Genomic DNA, 18,481 nt, shown 5'->3' with positions numbered 1-18,481 from the left:
ACTAAACCAGGAAGGAGTCGAATCCCTGAATAGACCAATAACAAGGTCTGAAATTGAGGCAGTAACTAATACACTACCAACCAAGAAACGCCCAGAACAAGATGGATTCACAGCCGAATTATACCAGAGATACAAAGAGGAGCTGGTACCATTCCTTCTGAAACTATTCCAAACAATAGACAAAGAGTGACTCCTTCTTAGCTCATTTTATGAGGCCAGCATCATCCTGACACCAAAACCTGGCAGAGACACAATAAAAAAAGAAAATTTCAGGCCAATATCCCTGATGAACATCCATGCAAAAATCCTCAATAAACTACTGGCAAACCGAATCCAGCAGCACAACAAAAAGTTTATCCACCACAATCAAGTTGGCTTCATCTCTGGGATGCACGACTGGTTCAATGTACACAAATCTACAAATGTAATCCATCGCATAAACAGAACCAATGACAAAAACCACATGATTATCTCTATAGATGCAGAAAAGGCCTTCCACAAAATTCAACACCCCTTCATGCTGAAAACCCTCAATAAACTAGATACTGATGGAACGCATCTCAAAATAATAACAGCTATTTATGACAAACCCACTGCCAGTATCATACTGAATGGGAAAAAGCTGGAAATCTTTGAAAACCAGCACAAGACAAGGATGACCTCTCAACACAGTACTGGAAGTTCTAGTCAAAGCAATCAGGCAAGAAAAAGAAAGAAAGGGTATTCAAATAGGAAGAGAGGAACTCAAGATGTCTCTGTTTGCAGATGACATGATTGTATATTTAGAAAACCACATCATCTCAGCCCAAAATCTCCTTAAGTTGATAAGCAACTTCAGCAAAGTGTCAGCATACAAAATCAATGTGCAAACATCACATGTGTTCCTATAGGCCAATAATAGACAGAGAGCCAAATCATGAGTGAACTCCCATTCACAATTTCTACAAAGAGAATAAAATACCTAAATATACAACTAACAAGGGATGTGAAGGACCTCTTCAAGGAGAACTACAAACCACTGCTCAAGAAAATAAGAAAGGAAACAAATGGAAAAACATTCCATGCTCATGAACAGGAAGAGTCAATGGCATAAAAATAGCTATACTGCTCAAACTAATTTATAGATTCAATGATATTCCAATCAATCTACCATTGACTTTCTTCACAGAATTAGAAAAAACTACTTTAAATTTCATATAGAACCAAAAGAGAGCCCGCATAGCCAAGACAATCCTAAGCAAAAAAATCAAAGCTGGAGGCATCACACTACCCGACTTCAAACTAAACTACAAGGCTATGATAACCAAAACAACATGATACTTGCACCAAAACATATATGTAGACTAATGGAACAGAACAGAGGCTTCAGAAGTAATGTCACACATCTACAACTATCTGATCTTTGACAAACCTGACAAAAACAAGCAATGGGGGAAGGATTCCCTATTTAATAAATGGTGTTGGGAAAACTGGCTAGCCATATGCAGAATACTGAAACTGGACTCCATCCTTACATCTTAAAAAAAATTAAGATGGATTAAAAGCTTAAACATAAGACCTAAAACCATAAAAACTCCAGAAGAAAACTTAGGCAACACCATTCAGGACACAGGCATGGGCAAAGATCTCATGACTAAAACACCAAAAGCAATGGCAACAAAAGCCAAAATTGACAAATGGGATCTAATTAAACTGAAGGGCTTCTGCACAGCAAAACAAACTATCGTCAGAGTGAACTGGCAACCTACAGAATGGGAGAAAATTTTCGCAATCTATCCATCTGACAAAGGGCTAATATCCAGAATCTACAAAGAACTTAAACAAATTTACAAGAAAACAACAAACAACCCCATCAAAAAAGTGGGCAAAGGATATTAAGAGACACTTCTCAAAAGACGACATTTACGTAGCCAACAAACATATGAAAAAAGCTCATCATCACTGGTTATTAGAGAAATGCAAATCAAAACCATGAGGTATCATCTCATACCAGTTAGAATGACAATCATTAATAAGTCAGGAAACAACAGATATTGGAAAGATATGGAAAAACAGGAACACTTTTACACTGTTGATGACAGTGTAAATTAGTTCAACCACTGTGGAAGACAGTGTGGTGATTCCTCAGGGATCTAGAACTAGAAATACCATTTGACCCAGCAATACCATTACTGGGTATATACCCAAAGGATTATAAATCATTCTACTATAAGGACACATGCACACATATGTTCACCACAGCACTATTCACAATAGCAAAGACTTGGAACCAACCCAAACGCCCATCAATGATAGACTGGATAAAGAAAATATGGCACATATATACCATGGAATACTACACAGCCATAAAAAAGGATGAGTTCATGTCCTTTGCAGTGACATGGATGAAGCTGGAAACCACCATTCTCAGCAAACTAATACCAGAACAGAAAACCAAACACTGCATGTTCTCACTCATAAGTGGGAGATGAACAATGAGAACATACGGACACAGGGAGGGGAACATCACATACCAGGGCCTGTAGGGAGGTGGGGGGCTAGGGCAGGACAGCAGTAGGAGATATACCTAATGTAGATGATGAGATGATGGATGCAGCAAAGCACCATGGCACATGTATAAACAAGTAACAAAACTTCACGTTCTGCACATGTACCTTAGAACTTATAATAGAAAAAAAAAGATTGATGAATGGAAAGTTGCTTTTTTTAAAAAGGTAAACAAAATTGATAAACCTCTAGCTAGACTAGTCAAGAAAAAAAGAAGATCCAAGTAAATAAAATCAGAAATGGGAAAGCAGACATAACAATTGATAACACAAAAATCCAAAGGATCATCAGAGACTACTATGAACAACCATAGCTAACAAATTGGAAAACACAAAAGAAGTGGATAAACTTCTGGACACGCACAACCTACCAGGATTGAACCAGAAGTAGATAGCAGGTCAATGAGAAGTGGTGAGATAGAATGAATAATAGAAAGTCTCCCAATAAAGAAAAGTCCAGGACCAGATGATGGATTTACTGCTTAATTCTACCAAACTTACTAAGAAGAACTAACACCAATTTCCTCAAAGTATTCAAAAAAATTAAAGAAGAAGGAATTCTCACTAACTAATTCTATAAGACTAGCATTACCCTGATACCAAAGCCAGACAAGGACACATACACAAAGAAAACTATAGGCCAGTATCTCTGATGAACATAGACGCAAAAATCGTCAATAAAATATTAGGCAAACAGAATTCATCAACATGTCAAAAAGATAATGCTCAATGATCATGTGGGATTTATCCCAGGGATGCAGAGATAGTTCAACCTATGCAAATCAATAAATGTGATATATTACATGAAAGGAGTGAAGGACAAAAATCATATGATCATCTCAATAGATGCAGAAAAGGCATTTGACAAAATTCAACATTCCTTCATGATAAAAACTCTCAACAAACTAGACATAGAAAGAATGACCCTCAACATAATAAAGGCTATATGACAAACCCAGAGCTACCATCATACTGAATGGAGAAAAGCAAAATACTTTTTCTTACAGTTGTGATGAGAAACGGATGCCCAAATTTACAACTCTTATTCAACATAGTATTGGAAGTCTTAGCTAGAGCAGTCAGGCAAGAGAAAGAAATAAAAGGCATCTGAATTTGGAAAGAAAGTTAAAGTGTCCCCATTCACAGATGTCATGATCTTGTATATATAAAAACCTAAAGACTCCACCAAAAAACTTGCAGAACTGATAAATGAATTCAGTAAAGTTGTAGACTACAAATCAACACAGAAAAATTAATAGTGTTCTGATACACTAAGAACAAACTGACTGAAAAGAAATCAAGAAAGCAATCCCATTGCTATCTTGGAGCAATCAAGAGATAGCTACACCAAAAACCTAAAAATAAAATTAACCATGCGGGTGAAAGACCTTGAAGGAAAAATACAAAACTAATGAAAGAAACTGGAGAGAACTGAAACAGAAAGACATCCCATTCTCAGAGATTGGAAGAAGTAATATTGTTAAAATGACCATATCACCCAAAGCAATCTACAGATTCACTGCAATCCCTCTCAAAATATCAATGACATCACTTTTCAGAGACATAGGAAAAACAATTCTAAAATGTATATGAAACCCCAAAAGATCTCAAATAGCCAAAGCAATCCTGAGCAAAAAGAACAAAGCTACGACCTCATAACACCTGCCTTCAAAATATACTACAGAACTACAGTAACCCAAACAGCAGGATATTGGTATAAAAACAGACACATTTATGTCTGTTTATGAGAATTTATGAGAATAGAAAACCCAGAAATAAATTCACATGTTTACAGCCATATGATTTTCAACCAAGATTCCAAGAACATACATTGGGGAAAGGACACACTCTTTGATAAATGATGCTGGGAAAACTCGATAGCTGTGCTGTAGAATGAAACTATATCCCCATTTCTCATCACAGACAAAAATAAATGCAAAATGGATTATACACTTAAACATAATACCTAAACTATAAAAACACAAGAAAAAAATAGGAGAAACACTTCAGCACATTGGTCAAGACAACAATTTTGTCGCTAAGACTTCAAAAGCACAGGAAACAAAAACAAACACAGATAAACAGAACTATACTAAACTGAAAAGCTTCTCCACAGCAAAGCAAACCATCAACAGAGTGAAGAGAAAACCTGCAGAATGAGAGCAAATATTTGCAAACTATTCATCTGACTAGAAATTAACATACAGAATATGCAAAAAAACTCAAACAATAACAAGAAAAATCCCATTAAAAAGTGGACAAATATTCTGAATAGACATTTCTCAAAAGAAGACATACAAATGGCTCACAGGTATATGGCAAAAATGTTCAACATCAATAATCATCAAGGAAATGCAAATCAAAACCACGGTGAGATGTCATCTTACCCAGTTAGAATGGCTACTATAAAAAAGGCAAAAATAACAAATGCTGGCAATGTTGCAGAGAAAAGGGAACTCATATACTGGTGCTGGGAATGTAAATTAGCATAGCTATTATAGAAAACAGTATGGAGGTCTCTCAAAAAACTAAAAGTAGAACTACCATACAATCTAGTAATTCCACTACTAGGTATTTATTCAAAGGAAAATAAGTAAGTAACTAGATAGAAGTAACTGGATAGAAGTCCCAGTTACAAGGGAGACTGAGTCAAGAGGATCCCTTGTATCTGGGAGTTTGAGGCTGCAATGAGCCATGATCATACCACTACATTCCACTCTCAAACCAAAAATAAATACCTGCACCTCCATGTTTGTTGCAGCACTATTCACAATAGCAAAGATATGGAATCAACCTGTGTCATTCACTGGATGAGTGATAAAGAAAATGTGTTTTATATACACAGTGGAATACAATTCAGCCATAAAAAGGAATGAAATCCTGTCATTTGCAGCAACATGGATAGAAGTCAAGGTCATTATGTTAAGTGAAATAAGCCAGGCACAGAAAGAAAAATATCATGTCCTCACTCATGTGTAGGAGCTTAAAAAAAAAAAAGAAAAAAAGTGGATCTTATGGAAATAGAAGGTAGAATGATGGTTACCTGAGGCTGAAAAGGGTTAGGAAGGGGGCAGTCAATAGGCACAAACATGCAGTTGGATTGCAGGAGTAAGCTCTAGTGTTCTATGGCACCACAGGATGATTACAGTTAACAACAATATATTGTATATTTCAAAACTGCTAGAGGAAAAAATTTTCCCAACACAAAGAAATGATAAATATTTGAGATGATAGATATCCTAAAACCCCTGATTTAATTACTACACATTTTATGCATGTATCAAAATATTATATATACCCCCTAAATATGTACAATTATTATACATACCATTTTTTAAAAGATAGCTAGAAGAGGCTGGGCACAGTAGCTCATGCCTGTAATCCCAGCACTTTGGGAGGCTGAGGCTGGTGGACTACCTGAGGTCAAGAGTTCGAGACCAGCCTGGCTAACATGGTGAAACCCAGTCTCTAATAAAAACACAAAAATTAGCCAGGCATGGTGGTGTACACCTGTAGTCCCAGCAACTCGGGAGGCTGAGGCAGGAGAATCACTTAAACCTAGGAGGTGGCAGTTGCAGTGAGCCAAGATCATGCCATTGCACTCCAGCCTGGGCGACATAGCGAGACTCCATCTCAAGAAAAAAATAAAAATAAAGAAATAAAAGATAGCTAGAAGAGTGGATTTTAAATGTTATCGGAAAGAAATGATAAATGTTTAAAGTTTTGAATATGCTAATTACCTTGATTTGATCATTATACAATGTATACATACACTGAAACATCACAACTGTACCCCCATAAAGATGTATAATAATTATGTGTCAATTTTAAATAAAATTTCAAATAGGTCTGTATTGCAACTGAATATTAAAGCCAGGGAGAAAACTAATTCTAGAGGAAATAGTTTTTAGTCATAACCAACGGGAAGTCAAAGAAAAATCCTCCAAAATGTCTGACACTCACTGTGCAATTTAGGTTATCCCTTATATTCTATGGGTTTAGTATCTCATTCTCTTCACATTAATATCTGATGAATGCAAGGTGTTCACCATTGAAAGGAAATCTCATCTCAGAAATTTAAAAGCAGATGATTCAGAGAGTGATGAGCATGTTGCCAAATATTTTAAGAAAGGACTATTTAAAATGTTTTTAAAATTTTTGAGTTTTCCTAGAATATTGAGTATCTTACATGTCACAAAATAGTCAAATTATGTGGCAGAAAAACTTAAGACTAAAAGTTAGAAGCCACTCATCATTTAAGGGTAAGCAGAAAGTAGAGAATAAAAGCTGTCAAGCAACACAATGGAAAGACATGACTATTTACAAAAGATGTATTTCCATGGTTTGGGTACCACAGAAGAGCCTTTGAGAATCACCAACATAGTCTTGTCTGGGCCAGATATGATGGCTCATGCCTGTAATCCCAGCATTTTGGGAGTCCGAGGCTGGAGGATCACTTAAGGCCAGGAGTTCCAGACCAGACTAGCAGCATAGCAAGATCCAACTCTACAAATAAAAATTAAGATCACCTGAGCATGGTGGCACATACCCATAGTCCCAGTTACAAGGGAGGCTGAGTCAAGAGGATCCCTTGTACCTGGGAGTTTGAGGCTGCAGTGAACCATGATCACACCACTACATTCCACTCTAAAACCAAAAATAAAAGAACACAAGATAGTCTTGTCTGGAATTCCTGCCCTCTATACTGTCTCTCACATATGTCAGACTATGAATCCTAGAAGCTTAGTTTCAGTGCTCAGGTTTCCTGTTTTTTCTGGCATCAGTTCACACACGTTGGGCAGGCACAAGCAGGACACAGTAGTCACTGCCTACAGATAAGCAAAGTGATTATTATTCCCAGTCCCAGTGGTGGGACTGGACAATGCCACTCCCAGTTATTTCAGGCCCCAGAGCACCTGCAGACTACAGACAGAGGGAAGATGAGTCCTAGCTACTGTCTAAAAACCTTCTGGTAAAATCAATAAAGTTTATCAAAACATACAGAACGGGAGTCAACAGCTGGAAGAACATTCCAGAGACACTATAGAGCCTGCTTTGGTAAATGCCATAGGGGCAGTCTTCCTTATGGCTGACGCTGTGTGAAAAAACACAGGCACCAATGATTCCAAGTCAGCTGCTTCCAAGACCCAAGAAGTCCACAACTCCATACCTTGTAAATAAATCCTCAAGTTATCCTATTCCAAGTGTGCCACCTGTTTCCTGATAGGACCCTGACTAACACAATGAAAAGCCCAGAGGTGAGGGAGAACACGCTGCAAAGGCCATGAGGTGGGGGGGCTGCTTGGAGGATTCAGGGAGCGAGGAGCCAGGTGTGGCTACAGAGGATGAGCAAGCTGACCGGTGAGAGCCAGAGAAGACATCAGAGGGCACACAGACAGGCAGAACAGAGCAGGCAAAACGTGGGAAGAATCTGGGCTTCTGCTCTGAGCCAGATGGGAGCACTGTAGGATTTTAAGCAGAGGAGTAACAACACTCTAGCTTACATTGAACAGAATCCTGCAAGGATGAGAGATTGAAGGGACGACAGTGAAGTGAGGGATGACAGTGAAGTGAGGAACATCAGGTGGGGGGGGGCGGGGTCTGGGGGGTTTAGTGAAATGGTCCAGGCAAGAATGATGAGGGACTCAAAGCAGGTGACAGCCATGGAAGCAGGGAGCAGTGGTGGAATTTGGGAGTGATTTTAAAGATAAAGCTGACAGGATGGGTGGTGACAAAGTGACACATCCTGGATGGCTGCAAGAGTTTTGACCAGAGCCCCTCAAAGAATGGAATTGCCATTTACAGAGAAGTAGAGGAGTGTGGGAGGAACAGACCTGGTGGTCTGTATCAAGAATTCACTTTGCCACATAGTTTGAGATGCTTATTTCATCTCCAAGAAAAGATGTCAGGCAGCTAGCCAGATACAGAGTTTGGAGGTCTGAGAGTGGTCCTGGCTGGGCATATACGTTCAGGCATCCTCAGTGCTTAGACATAGTACTTAAAGCCATGAGACTAGACAATCACCAAAAGCGGAAGTACAGACAGAAGAGAGGAGGTCTGCACACGAAGATCTGGGCTGCTCCACACCCTCCGCTGCAGCCCCTCCTGCAGATCAAATGAAAATCCAAGATTGGGCCAGGCTTTCCTAGCTCTCCTCAAGGGTGAGGGCTCTGTGGTGAGGGTGGGCAGTCTGCAGAACCCCTGCAGCCCAGGCACAGACTCATTGCTGCTCTGGGTGGGACAACCTTGGTCGTGTCTCCTCTGCAGCTCTGGCACAGGAAAGGCAGCCAGCCCTCCCTCTTCTGGCACAGGAAAGGCAGGCAGCCCTCTCATCCGCCCAGCTGGCTTTCTCTCCCTGCAACTGTCAGTGAGAAGCATTGCTACTTCCAACTTCCACTGAGAAAAGGAAGTCAGGGAAGTGTGAAGCAGCAGAATTTGGAGAGGGAAAAAATATGTCCTGCTTCATCCCCATTACTTGGTCCTTTCCCCAAATCTGTTCTTCATTTCTCTCTAGTTTTCAGGTCTCCACCATTCCCAACTAGACTATGAGTCTCTTGCAGGCAGACCTGGATCTTATTTCCCATCGTTTATCAGTCCCAAAACACAGGTGCTACTCAGCAAGTATTTGTAAATGAATAAAAATGGGTACCAATTTTATCATATTCTCTATTCTTTGCTTTCAATCTTAATGAAAATAGATTCCTGTTCAGGCCTTTCTGCTTTTACTATTATCAAATATTGCCTGATTTATAAATCTTGCATTGACTCTCCTTCTTTGCAGAGCAAAAGGAAGGAAAGACAAATTGCCATTGATTTTGTAGAACTTCTTATTCACATCTTGTCTCTTTGCAAAATCTCATTCTCAGTAAAGATGCTTATGAAAATTCTTCAGATAAATATCACATGCGTAATAAAACACAACTTTTTAAATGGATGTTTAGTATGCCCTTCCTCACCACACTTCTTGTTCTGTCATTACTGAAATATTCCTGGGACATTTCCTCACCACAAATAATGCCCATGAGAAGTAGCATGGTAAGAGTCATTCACTTCCCAAGAACGTGGGTGTGTTGCCAAACTCTTCAAAACTGGCTGGGTGACCTGATGATGTCTTATGCAAATGTTGCTTTAAAGGAAGAAGCTGTTCTTGGAGGTCTCATGCCTGGGTGTGTGCATTTATGAAAGAGTTCCGTGCAGCTATACAAAGAGTTGCCTGCCACTTCATGCAGGTTCTCCAGGATTCTCAGCCTCGGTTATCTTTATTTTTTTAAGAGTACTGCCAGTTATATTTGAGAGGCCCTTTGAAGAGGCCTCTGCCCTTACAGCATGGAGTTGATCACTTACAAGTGTTCACTCCAATTCCCTTCCTCCTCAAGGCTCCACAATCGGAAGCTACGGCCATGGGAAGCTTTGAGCATTTCTCCTTCCATGTCTGTCCCCCACACCCCACCACTTGAGCCTGTCCACTGGATAATGGTTAAGTGTTTCCACCAGTGTTATAAGGTAAATCCTAATTTATGAAATTGAATGAGCTCATGCATAACTGATTTTTTTTAAAAAGCAGTATTCAGTTCAAGATTTCTGGAATTTGTGACATCAGCTAGGATTAAGGCTGAGTCTCTAAGAGGTAAATGAAGCCAAATAAAAAAATGGAAAACCTGAATCCAAGGGTATTCTGAATCCAAAAAATGTACAAATGCTAAAGGTGACAGTTTAAATCACTTTTGAGAAAACACACATCATTCCCCAAAATGGTACTGGAACAATAGCCTGGAGACTTGTGGGAAAAGGAAGCTGTAATATTAATAATTAAGTACATTAACTCTGACATAAAAGGCTTTGGGTCAAATTCCTACTTTGGTACTTAAAAACTGGATGACCAAAGGCAGGTGATTTAACCCCTCTAGGTTTCAATTTCCTTTTCTGTAGAAGGAGAATAAAAGAACCTACCTTGTAGCATTGGCTTGAGGATTAAATGGGCTTATGAGAACCTACATGTAGTAAACCCAGTTAATGTTAATTTTATCATTATTGGATTGCCTCACTTCCTACAGCAAAATAAATTCCAGATGAACAAAGATATCAATGCAAGAAATAAAACCATTAAAATACTAGAATAAATCATAGGTGAATAGTTTTATAATCTGTTAGGCATAATATAAAACCCATAAGCAAAAAAGATAAGGATTGTGGGGGAAAGGTGAAGAAAGATAAAGATAGCTGTATTGATTAATAAACACTGCAACATTTTAGTGCTTTAACTGGAAACAGGAGTTTCAATATGTATCACAAAGAGTTATCCCTAACATACAAAGAGTTCTTAGAAATAGTAAAAACAGGCAAATAACTGTAAAGAAACATGAATATGTAATTCATAAAAAGAAGGAAATACAAATCACCCTCCCCTACAAAAATCTTGGCAAGATCACTAAGGATTAAAGACAATTGTGTGTGTCTGTATGTCTGTGTATGTCTATGTAGTATCCAATTTGTAACATTTAAAAACCTCTTAATGCCTCACATTGGTAAGAGTTTACAGAAATAAGCATTGTGACTCACTAATGATCAAAGCATACAACTTTACGGAGGTCCATTTGACCACATTGACTAAAATTCTATGTGCATTTCTCTTGCTCCAGAAATAATTCTATAATTCTATTGTTAAAATTTTGCCCTACAGATGATAGATCGATAGATTTATAGACTTCATATATTGTATACACATGTATTTAAAGACTGTTGTAGCACTGTATACCTGAGGGAAAAAAAAATGAAAATCCAAGAGTTCTTCAAAAGGAACTGAAAAATAATTATCGTGCATTTCTACAAAGGGACACCATGCAACTGTTAAAAGGAATGAACTAGATCCATGTGCTGACATGGAAAAATATTCTAAAATACTGAGTGAATGTACTAGCCTGTTTTCATGCTGCTGATAAAGACATACCAGAAACTGGGCAATTTACAAAAGAAAAAGGTTTAATGGACTCACAGTTCCACATGGCTGGGGAGGCCTCACAGTCACGGTGGGAGGGGAAAGGCACATCTCACATGGCGGCAGACAAGAGAAGAATGAGAGCCAAGTGAAAGGGGTTTCCCCTTATAAAACCATCAGATTTCGTGAGACTTATTCACTACCATGAGAACAGTATGGGGGAAACTGCCCCCAGGATTCAACTCTCTCCTGCTGGGTTCCTCCTACAACATGAGGGAATTATGAGAGCTACAATTCAAGATGAGATTTGGGTATGGATAGAGCCAAACCACAACAGTGGATAAGCCAGTTTCAGAACAGTATACGCATAAGAACATCTCTGAAAGTGAAGCATGGGAGTAGGCAGCTGTGCCCCTCAGTACTCCCTTTAAGAGAGCATAGATGACTGACAGTCTTCAGACACGGCCCCTTCTGATCTGCTGAACATTCATGCACCTCAGGCTGTTCCCAGCCAATGGCTGCAGCTGGATGCAACTCCTTCCCACCTTCCTCCTTCTCCATCTCCTTCCACAGGCATCACACCTGTAGTGGGTCTGAAGGCTCTGTGTCTCTGGTTACTCCCTTCCCCTTACAAGTCCTTCCCCTAGTAAATCTCTTGCACATGTGTTTCTGTCTTGCTATCTTCTACTTGAGGGAGCCAAACCAGCCCCAAAAGACACATCCACTTGCTAAGTTGTAAATTTACAGCTAAGATGGAGGAAAGGGGGTAGGCAGAATAAGGGAAATTATAGATAACTTGTTTTAAGTTATACAATTCTGCAACATAAAGCATTCCTTAAAACCTGTGTGTGTGTGTGTGCATGTTTTAAACCCATTAAGCTCAGTCTTGTGCAAGTAACAATTCCCTTATTTCCACACTTGGACCATATATCCCAACACGATTAAACTAGCTGATGGCATTTGTGTTTCTAATCCAACCCATGGCTACTGGACAGACTTGAAAAAGGTTGGCAGTTTTTACATACTAGATCAGCCTGGGAGGTTGCCATGTGTTTCTATACAGAAAATGTAACCTCTTAGGTTCTAAGAGAGTGTAAATACTTTAATGATGCAATTCCAAATGCAAAAAGTAACCAATGTCCTGAGTAGAAAAACTATATTACCATCCCCTGCTTACTAGCAGGCTCACTGAAGTATATATGAAGTAAACTTGCTCAAAATTCCCCATTAGGGAGGCTGGGAGTAGAAAGAGGTGACCAAGAAATAACATGGTGTATAAAAAATTTACTCAGAAGAAAGCATAACTTCTGTTGATGCACAGCTTACCAAAAGCTGGCATACACATGAACGATGGAACCACAATCACTGTTTTCTGAGAATTCTTTGGTATTACATTTTTCCAAATGTTCTTTATGTCTTACGTTTTTCCATTTGCAAAAACCCACTTACAATTGTGCTTTTCTTTAGTTGATATTAAATGTTATATTCAGGCTGTATACATTTTATGTGACTGTCTTCATCTTAAATCAACAGTTTAAAATAATCCAGACAGGTAATTGCCTCAATGATTCTAGATCCAAGAACAAAACTAGGTATTCTATTTAGCGATCTAGCCAATCCTCTTTCTTTTAACAAAAAACAAAGGAAGGGAGGGAGGGAGGAAAGAACAAAGAAAGAAAAACAACTATAATTTAGTTCTTTGCATGTAATTTTAAAAGAAATCAATTTACAAATCCTGTCAATCACATTCATTACAAATAGGAAGTACTACCACTAGCAGCATAACTTCAAGTAGTAGTGCAAGACTGTATACCCTAAGTGTGGACAAAGGACCAACAGTATTGACATCACCTGGTAGTTTGTCAGAAACGCAAAATCTCAGGCCAGACCTTAGACCTCTTGTATAAAGATCTGCAATTAAACAATATCCTCAGGTGATTCATGTGCACATTGAAGTTTGAGAAACACTCATATTTAAAAGATATGATATATTTTTGTCTCTTAGGATACTACCAATAAACAAAGAAAATTATTTACTATTTCCTACTACCAGTAGGACATTCTGCAAAACCACAAGTAGGATATAAATATGAATATGATCCCACCTAGCGTGTATTAGATACTAACTCTCTACCAGATGCCCTAAGTGATTTACATGCATTTATTAATTGAATCCTCATAACAGCCCTAAGAAAAGGATGATATTATTATTATTATTCCCATTCACAAAGGAGGAAATTAAGGCTAAGAAAGGTTAAAAGTAACTTATCCAAATTGACCCAATTAGTCTGATGTGAAGCCAGTATTTGAAATCAGATAAGTCATTAACCAAAGTTCACATGATGGGGCTTCCTTAAAGCTTGGGGTTCATACCAAAGTGGACATTAAAGCATTAAAAATTGCTAACAATTATAAACTCAATAAAATCTTAATTAAGAATAGGATTTTATTAAACTTGACAGGCTATGTGTAAAGAGAAAATGTATGTGATTCATAAAAGAAGTTTTTTTAAAAAAGTACAAATACATACTACTAGATTTTTAAAAACACTATCAAAAGCTACAGTGGGTTAACTCAGCGTGATACTGGTATAGGAAGATACAATGTATATATATATCAATGAAACAGAATAGAGTCCTGACCCAGACCCTTTTACAAACAGGAATTTATTTTAGATAAAAATAGAATTTCAAATGAATTGGAAAAAAAGCCAAATTATTAAATAAAAGCTATTAGATCAGCTGTCTAAAACTTTACAAAAAAATTAAGTTACAAAGCATCTATCAAGTGGAAAAATGGGCAAACCCTTTGAGGCAAGAATACCTCTCTGCAGATTCTCTTCCACAGAAATACACTTGAGCACGAAGATGAATGTGTGATCTGCCCTGAAGCAATGTTGCTAATGCTAAATCTCCATCAACACAGGAAGAGACTGATAAATTATATTCTATTTCTACTTTAGAATTACATGTAGCTGGACGGGTGCAGTGGCTCATGCCTGTAATCCCAGCACTTTAGGAAGCCAAGGCAGGCAGATTGCTTGAGCCCAGGAGTTCAAGACCAGTCTGGGCATCATGGAGAGACCCCATCTCTACCGAAAATACAAAAATAAAAATAAAAATAAAGTCAGGTGTGGTGGCATGTGCCAGTAGTCCCTGCTTCTCAGGAGGCTGAGGTGAGAGGATCACTTGAGCCCAGAAGGTGGAGGCTACAGTCAGTCATGATCATGACACTGCACTTCCACCTGTGCCACAGAGTGAGACCCTGTTTCACCAAAAAAAAAAAAAAAAAAGAGTAACAAGTAGCCATTAACAAAAGAGGTATGTACAGACCATGGAAAGATCTCTGAGACTTGGAAAGTGAAAAAGCAAGCTGCATAATAAGTATAGTAAGATTCATTTGCATATTTAAAACATACGTATATGTATGTATTATGTAAATCCAGAAAAGAAAAACAAACCTTAGAATGGTATTATCAAACTTAACCTTCCCTCTTCTGAGTGGGAGTAGGGTGGTGATGGCACATCTACATTTCACTTTACTTCTATATTGTTAGAGCGAGGATGAGTTGTTATTATTTGTATTACTTTTAAAACATAAAAATAGAATACAACATGGAGTACACAAATGCAGAGCAACCAGTAGAACTAAAGTGAGGAGGGAAGGAGGGCTGTGAAGCCACCGCACAGCTGATGGAAAAGAAATTCTCCCTTCAATGCAGCTACAAAGAAGCCTGCTTGGAGGAGGGGGTTTCTCCCGCAAGGCCACGATATTCTTTTTGTTTTGGTTTTGGTTTTTTTTCCCCCGTCTTACACATTTTTTAAGAAATCAAGAAGAATTTCCTCCCCCAGGGAAAGGAGGGCCAAGGCTCACTGTTCCTGTAAATGAAGGAGATGACACTCACTACGATTCCCTTCTACTGCAGCCAAGGAACGCCCCAGCCCTTTCCCATAAGAAAAACCTACGCTTTCTTCTTGTCAAATGTAGTACCACTGATTTCTCTTTCAAAACCGTAATAGTTCTCCTAACTTGGTTTTGTCCTCAGGACAAAGGGTTACAAAAACATTAGAGATCCAGCAACACCTCTGCATGTGTTCCTGGTCTGTTCAGGCTACAGAAAAGAGTAGATGGGAAAGAGGAAGTGTTTAAGTGTTCTCTCCCCAATGCAGCTCGAGTCCCTGAGGAGGGAACACCCAAGACCAGCCTTTTTCTCTCAAAGCCACCTTTGATACAAAAGGCTGAGCTACACCTGCTGGGACAAATAGTGGCAGAACTGGGACCAAGATATAAGTCACAAGGAGGCAATTTACAGCTGAGAACTAGCTCTTCCTGCAATAAAACGTGAAGTGGTGAGCTTCCTAGCTCTGGAGGCACTGAACAAACACTACTGGGGAAACATTAAAAGGAGCAGTTCCTGAAGACTCTGAATCGGAGGCTGTGGTTGTAGTCTGATGCTCCGGAAAGCTTCAGAAATGATTCTCAGACACAGCGGAGTTTGGGAACCTCAAGGACCTCTGAGTGCATTTTAAAGCAGCCCAGGAGAGAGACAAGCAGGACAACAATGAAACACGCGGTCTTAGAGTTTGAGCCACAGCACAGGGATCACGAGCAGACTCTAAACCCAAATCCTGATCCTGCCACCTGCTAGCTGTGTGACCCTAGATAAGTTACAAAACCTCTTTGGGCCTCAGTTTCCTCAATACAATAAGAATGACAAAACTAGTACCTGCCTCACTCTGAAGCTTAAATGAGCTAGCATATGTCAAGTGCTTGGAATAGGGGGCTGGCCCACAGTAAGTATGAACCATTATGATTTTGCAGACAAGAAAACTAAGAGGTGATACGTAGCTTGACCCATATTCCAAAGTCAGTTTTATTCTTGGGAATAAGACCCCAAAATTTCTTTCTCTGCCATCAGAATTCCTTCTAGCTCAGACTAGATATCCCACATTCATTCCTACCTTTTCTGCCAACATAGACCCTCCCATTTACTTCTCTTGAGTATCTTCTTCCCAAAGTGTTCTCCAGGCAGGTCTGTTACCAAGCCACTCCATCAGCAGCACCTAGCACTGTGCCTCCGCAGCAAGGCAGGCAGGATGGATGGACGGATGCAGGCACGCATGGGTGGGTAGATGAATGGCAGATCAAGAACTATCAAGAAAGGAATGGCGGTGTCAGAAATAAAACCCTGGCCTGCACGAGCCGGCTTGGATTTCACTGCCCTCACAGCTAACTATATGGCCTTGGGCAAGTTACTAAACCCCTCCGTGCCTAGGTTTCCAGAATGTAGAGGACCACTTCCATTCACGTGGCTGGAGAAGAAGGTAAGCGCCCGGGACACTACCGCCGAGTCGCCGAGGGTTTCCTCTGTCCACCTGTGAGTGAGCTCCTACCCCTTCTACTCTAGGGAGCAGGTGGGGAAGATACAAGGATTCCCAGAGAAATGGCTCTGTCGGTTGGGAGTTAAGGGTTACGAGAGGAGAGGAGAGGTTGGGGAAGCAACCTTCCAAGAGGGGATCAAATGGGGATTTTCACTCAACAAGCATTCCCCCATCATTTGAGAAAGAGGCGCTGGGATGGTGAGTTTCACACAGGCTGTGAAATGGGAGACCCGGCAGCGTGCGGCTTGTGAGGAATGAATCTTTGAGTGTTTACCCACCAGGTAGGTGGGCCTGGGGCGAGGACCCTCCGAGTGCCGTCCCCGCGCAGGTGGAAGCCCAGCCAAGGCAAACGCGAAGCAGGGGCAGCGCCAGGAGGGGAGCGGGCGGCTGCGCTCCCGGCCGGTCCAGCAGAGACTGGCCTCCAAGTGTTCGGATTCTTTCCCGCGCAGCGCCGGGCTCGCCCGTCGGAAAAGCCAGGGAGGGCGGCGAGGAGCCGGGGCTCCAGCAGAGCGGGGCCGGGCGCGTCGGGGATACTCACGCCGCGGGCGAAGGGCTCCGCGAGCCGGGCCGAGTCCTCCGCGGCGGGTGGGGCGCGGGTGCGGGCGCCGGTGTGGACGCCGGAGCGGACGTGCCGAGGCGGCCCGGGCCGGGGCTATGAATCAGCTGCGGGGCGAGCGCGGAGGGGCGGGAGTTACGGGAAAACCGCGGGGGAGGGCAGAGGGGTGAGGTCTTTTGCAATTTCCCGTCTTGCTGCGCACTCTTGGCACTGCTGGGACCCACAGGAATTCGCCTCCCTTCGGTCCCGCGGGGGAGGCGGACGGGATCCTGCGGGAGGCGCGGCCTCGCCACCCGGACTTTGCGGGCGGGCGGGCGGCGGGGAGAAGAGGAAGTGGGAGAGGCCTGGGAAGGAAACGCGGAAACCGAAAACTCGGCGGCCGAGGCTCTGCGCCCCGCGCGCAGCGCTGCTCCTGCCCGGGCCGAGGACGCCCGGGACAGCCGGCGGGACCAGAGGGAAGCCGAGTGACCGCTGAGGCCTGGGCTGTGTATCCCACAGGGGCACTTGTCGTCCCTACCCAGAGGCCAAACCAGTGAGATCCCCGCCGAAAATCTTCAGGCAAGAGAAGTCCTTTAACCAAACTTTTGGCTGTGTTTCCATTTGACGTCCAGAGCAATGAAACCGTGTTTGAACCGAGTCATAGGGTCCCCGTGTCCCCCCCACTCGCGTTCTATCTAAAAACGCCCTGTCCGAAAAAGTTTCTTCAGCTGCAACAGTTGCGAAGCCTTTGCTACACATGGTTTACTTTTCCCCTTAAAAATGCCTTTCAGTCTTTACCGTGTCTGAGCCTTGGAAAGGCGCGTTTGACCTCCCTTAGTTACAGGATAACGGAGCCTTCCGAGGCAACCTTGGTCCGGCAGAGGAGGGGGGTCTGGCTCGGGGGTCCCAAAGCCTCGCCTGTCTGGAAGCCTGACAGATCGGCAGGCAAGGGGCCTTGCTCCAAGTCAGCTGAGCCTGGTTTGGTTTGAGTTCGGGGACCTTGGAAAGTGTCACAAAAGGAAGATGGTGTGAAGGGGGGTGCGGGGCGAAACCAAGAGTGATCCACGAGTACCGACGGTAAGCA

The 18,481-nt window shown here is 41.4% G+C and overlaps 1 protein-coding gene across 2 annotated transcripts in view; it reads right to left on the bottom strand.

Moving 5' to 3' along the window:
• The window catches only part of OSMR (oncostatin M receptor), a 94,198-nt gene extending 76,574 nt beyond the window's left edge, over positions 1 to 17,624 (bottom strand). For both annotated transcript variants that reach the window (XM_017505891.2, XM_017505893.2), the window contains exon 1: positions 17,401 to 17,624. The gene's annotated coding sequence lies outside the window, so the exon portion shown is untranslated. The remainder of the gene's footprint in view (positions 1 to 17,400) is intronic.
• Between the last annotated feature and the right edge of the window lie 857 nt (positions 17,625 to 18,481).

The sequence above is a fragment of the Cebus imitator genome, unplaced genomic scaffold (genome assembly GCF_001604975.1).
Source record: "Cebus imitator isolate Cc_AM_T3 unplaced genomic scaffold, Cebus_imitator-1.0 Scaffold344, whole genome shotgun sequence".
Taxonomy (NCBI): Eukaryota; Metazoa; Chordata; class Mammalia; order Primates; family Cebidae; genus Cebus; species Cebus imitator.
The sequence above is the reverse complement of the archived record's forward strand: the minus strand, read 5'-3'. Positions and strand labels throughout refer to the sequence as shown.